The sequence below is a fragment of the Lonchura striata genome, chromosome 33 (assembly GCF_050655825.1).
Source record: "Lonchura striata isolate lonStrDom1 chromosome 33, ASM5065582v1, whole genome shotgun sequence".
In the NCBI taxonomy this organism is placed as follows: Eukaryota; Metazoa; Chordata; class Aves; order Passeriformes; family Estrildidae; genus Lonchura; species Lonchura striata.
The window spans coordinates 3457501-3462500 of NC_140735.1; positions in this window are offsets into that span (position 1 = coordinate 3457501).

The window sequence follows — 5000 nt, forward strand, 5'->3', positions numbered from 1 at the left end:
CGGAGCAACACACACGCGGGGCTTCTCACCGCCTCGCTGCGGCCAGCGAGCGGCTTCTCGACACGGTCTTTCGGGCCGTCTCTCTCGGCTCTCGGCTCTCTCTCTGGTGGCCCTTCACACTGCCCATTCTCTTCTCTCTGGCTTCTCGGGCAGCTCTCCCCCCGAAAGAGCGCCCTGGGCAGGACGGGAACCGGGACCAAGCCACGCGGCTCACCCGGCCTAGGCGGCACTCGCTCTGCCCCGACGACCGCGCGGCGCGGCCGCCCTATCCTCCGCCTTGCGACGCAGGCACCCTGGAAACCTGCGGGGACGCGGCCCGTCACCTCGCTCCCAATATACGGAAAGATAAGTCCAAGGCCGCCGACGCCTCCAAGGAGACGAGTGGAAGTCGACCGGGAGGGTGCGCCAGCGCAGGCCGACCGCTACGTCGACATAGCCGGAGGCAGCCTGGAACAGCGACCCCTTGGTGAACTTCCGCAGGCGGCCGCGACACCAGGTCTACCCGGGCGGACGGAGACCAGGTCTACCCCGGCTCCGGGATACCAGGTCTACCCCGGCCGCCGGGTACAAGGTCTACCCCGTCTCCGGGATACCAGGTCTACCCCGGCCGCCGGGTACAAGGTCTACCCCGTCTCCTGGATACCAGGTCTACCCCGGCCGCCGGGTACAAGGTCTACCCCGGCTCCTGGATACCAGGTCTACCCCGGCCGCCGGGTACAAGGTCTACCCCGTCTCCGGGATACCAGGTCTACCCCGGCCGCCGGGTACAAGGTCTACCCCGTCTCCTGGATACCAGGTCTACCCCGGCCGCCGGGTACAAGGTCTACCCCGGCTCCTGGATACCAGGTCTACCCCGGCCGCCGGGTACAAGGTCTACCCCGTCTCCGGGATACCAGGTCTACCCCGGCCGCCGGGTACAAGGTCTACCCCGGCTCCGGGATACCAGGTCTACCCCGGCCGCCGGGTACAAGGTCTACCCCGGCTCCGGGATACCAGGTCTACCCCGGCCGCCGGGTACAAGGTCTACCCCGTCTCCGGGATACCAGGTCTACCACGGCCGCCGGGTACAAGGTCTACCCCGTCTCCTGGATACCAGGTCTACCCCGGCCGCCGGGTACAAGGTCTACCCCGTCTCCGGGATACCAGGTCTACCCCGGCCGCCGGGTACAAGGTCTACCCCGGCCGCCGGGTACAAGGTCTACCCCGGCTCCGGGATACCAGGTCTACCCCGGCCGCCGGGTACAAGGTCTACCCCGTCTCCTGGATACCAGGTCTACCCCGGCCGCCGGGTACAAGGTCTACCCCGTCTCCGGGGTACCAGGTCTACCCCGGCCGCCGGGTACAAGGTCTACCCCGTCTCCTGGATACCAGGTCTACCCCGGCCGCCGGGTACAAGGTCTACCCCGTCTCCGGGGTACCAGGTCTACCCCGGCCGCCGGGTACAAGGTCTACCCCGTCTCCGGGATACCAGGTCTACCCCGGCCGCCGGGTACAAGGTCTACCCCGTCTCCGGGATACCAGGTCTACCCCGGCCGCCGGGTACAAGGTCTACCCCGTCTCCGGGATACCAGGTCTACCCCGGCCGCCGGGTACAAGGTCTACCCCGGCTCCGGGATACCAGGTCTACCCCGGCCGCCGGGTACAAGGTCTACCCCGGCTCCGGGATACCAGGTCTACCCCGGCCGCCGGGTACAAGGTCTACCCCGGCTCCGGGATACCAGGTCTACCCCGGCCGCCGGGTACAAGGTCTACCCCGTCTCCTGGATACCAGGTCTACCCCGGCCGCCGGGTACAAGGTCTACCCCGTCTCCTGGATACCAGGTCTACCCCGGCCGCCGGGTACAAGGTCTACCCCGGCTCCTGGATACCAGGTCTACCCCGGCCGCCGGGTACAAGGTCTACCCCGTCTCCGGGATACCAGGTCTACCCCGGCCGCCGGGTACAAGGTCTACCCCGTCTCCGGGATACCAGGTCTACCCCGGCCGCCGGGTACAAGGTCTACCCCGTCTCCGGGATACCAGGTCTACCCCGGCCGCCGGGTACAAGGTCTACCCCGGCTCCTGGATACCAGGTCTACCCCGGCCGCCGGGTACAAGGTCTACCCCGTCTCCTGGATACCAGGTCTACCCCGGCCGCCGGGTACAAGGTCTACCCCGGCTCCTGGATACCAGGTCTACCCCGGCCGCCGGGTACAAGGTCTACCCCGGCTCCTGGATACCAGGTCTACCCCGGCCGCCGGGTACAAGGTCTACCCCGGCTCCTGGATACCAGGTCTACCCCGGCCGCCGGGTACAAGGTCTACCCCGGCTCCGGGATACCAGGTCTACCCCGGCCGCCGGGTACAAGGTCTACCCCGTCTCCGGGATACCAGGTCTACCCCGGCCGCCGGGTACAAGGTCTACCCCGGCTCCTGGATACCAGGTCTACCCCGGCCGCCGGGTACAAGGTCTACCCCGGCTCCTGGATACCAGGTCTACCCCGGCCGCCGGGTACAAGGTCTACCCCGTCTCCGGGATACCAGGTCTACCCCGGCCGCCGGGTACAAGGTCTACCCCGTCTCCGGGATACCAGGTCTACCCCGGCCGCCGGGTACAAGGTCTACCCCGGCTCCGGGATACCAGGTCTACCCCGGCCGCCGGGTACAAGGTCTACCCCGGCTCCTGGATACCAGGTCTACCCCGGCCGCCGGGTACAAGGTCTACCCCGTCTCCGGGATACCAGGTCTACCCCGGCCGCCGGGTACAAGGTCTACCCCGTCTCCTGGATACCAGGTCTACCCCGGCCGCCGGGTACAAGGTCTACCCCGGCTCCGGGATACCAGGTCTACCCCGGCCGCCGGGTACAAGGTCTACCCCGTCTCCGGGATACCAGGTCTACCCCGGCCGCCGGGTACAAGGTATACCCCGTCTCCTGGATACCAGGTCTACCCCGGCCGCCGGGTACAAGGTCTACCCCGGCTCCTGGATACCAGGTCTACCCCGGCCGCCGGGTACAAGGTCTACCCCGTCTCCGGGATACCAGGTCTACCCCGGCCGCCGGGTACAAGGTCTACCCCGGCTCCGGGATACCAGGTCTACCCCGGCCGCCGGGTACAAGGTCTACCCCGTCTCCTGGATACCAGGTCTACCCCGGCCGCCGGGTACAAGGTCTACCCCGGCTCCTGGATACCAGGTCTACCCCGGCCGCCGGGTACAAGGTCTACCCCGTCTCCTGGATACCAGGTCTACCCCGGCCGCCGGGTACAAGGTCTACCCCGGCTCCTGGATACCAGGTCTACCCCGGCCGCCGGGTACAAGGTCTACCCGGTCTCCGGGATACCAGGTCTACCCCGGCCGCCGGGTACAAGGTCTACCCCGTCTCCGGGATACCAGGTCTACCCCGGCCGCCGGGTACAAGGTCTACCCCGTCTCCGGGATACCAGGTCTACCCCGGCCGCCGGGTACAAGGTCTACCCCGTCTACGGGATACCAGGTCTACCCCGGCCGCCGGGTACAAGGTCTACCCCGTCTCCGGGATACCAGGTCTACCCCGGCCGCCGGGTACAAGGTCTACCCCGTCTCCTGGATACCAGGTCTACCCCGGCCGCCGGGTACAAGGTCTACCCCGGCTCCTGGATACCAGGTCTACCCCGGCCGCCGGGTACAAGGTCTACCCCGGCTCCTGGATACCAGGTCTACCCCGGCCGCCGGGTACAAGGTCTACCCCGGCTCCTGGATACCAGGTCTACCCCGGCCGCCGGGTACAAGGTCTAGCCCGGCTCCGGGATACCAGGTCTACCCCGGCCGCCGGGTACAAGGTATACCACGTCTCCTGGATACCAGGTCTACCCCGGCCGCCGGGTACAAGGTCTACCCCGGCTCCTGGATACCAGGTCTACCCCGGCCGCCGGGTACAAGGTCTACCCCGGCTCCGGGATACCAGGTCTACCCCGGCCGCCGGGTACAAGGTATACCACGTCTCCTGGATACCAGGTCTACCCCGGCCGCCGGGTACAAGGTCTACCCCGGCTCCTGGATACCAGGTCTACCCCGGCCGCCGGGTACAAGGTATACCCCGTCTCCTGGATACCAGGTCTACCCCGGCCGCCGGGTACAAGGTCTACCCCGGCTCCTGGATACCAGGTCTACCCCGGCCGCCGGGTACAAGGTCTACCCCGGCTCCTGGATACCAGGTCTACCCCGGCCGCCGGGTACAAGGTCTACCCCGGCTCCTGGATACCAGGTCTACCCCGGCCGCCGGGTACAAGGTCTACCCCGTCTCCGGGATACCAGGTCTACCCCGGCCGCCGGGTACAAGGTCTACCCCGGCTCCTGGATACCAGGTCTACCCCGGCCGCCGGGTACAAGGTTTACCCCGGCTCCGGGATACCAGGTGTAGCCCGGGGGGCCGGACAACGGGTCTACCCCGGCGCCCGGAGGAAAAGTCTATTCCGGGGCCATGGCAAGAGGTATTTCCCCATACCCGGGTAGTAGAGCGTTTCTCAATGGCCGGCTTTACCTTTTTTTGCCTGGTGGGGGTGGGGGGGGCGGGCGCGAGGGGGGGGGCTCGGTGTGGGTTTTTGTGGGGGGTGGGGGAATGTGCGTTGCGGGACTTTTGGTTCGAGTTTTCTGGGTTTGTTTTAGGAGTTACGGGGTTATCCCTTTGTTTTTTGTGGCTTGGTTCCCCTTGGTCTGGTTTGGGGTTCGGGTTTCATTTCCCGCGCTTCCCCTTTCCTCCCTTCTCGAAGAGAACGACTCTTCTGTTCCCTCGGCGCAAGAAACTGATCCGGAAAAGGAATTTTCTTGGCGAACTTTATTTCTTTCCCTCTGGTACCCAGAGCGATCCCAGACCAAGCTGACAGGCAGCCTGCGTCAGCCTGCCGTCGAAGCAGCGTCAGCAGCCCCCTCCGCCCGGGGTGCCGCGCAGCCCTACCCGGCCGAACGGAATTTCAGTGGGGCCAGCGCGCAAGGGAAGCGAGGGAGGGAGGGAGGGACGGGGGGGCGAGGGGGGGAAGGGAGGGA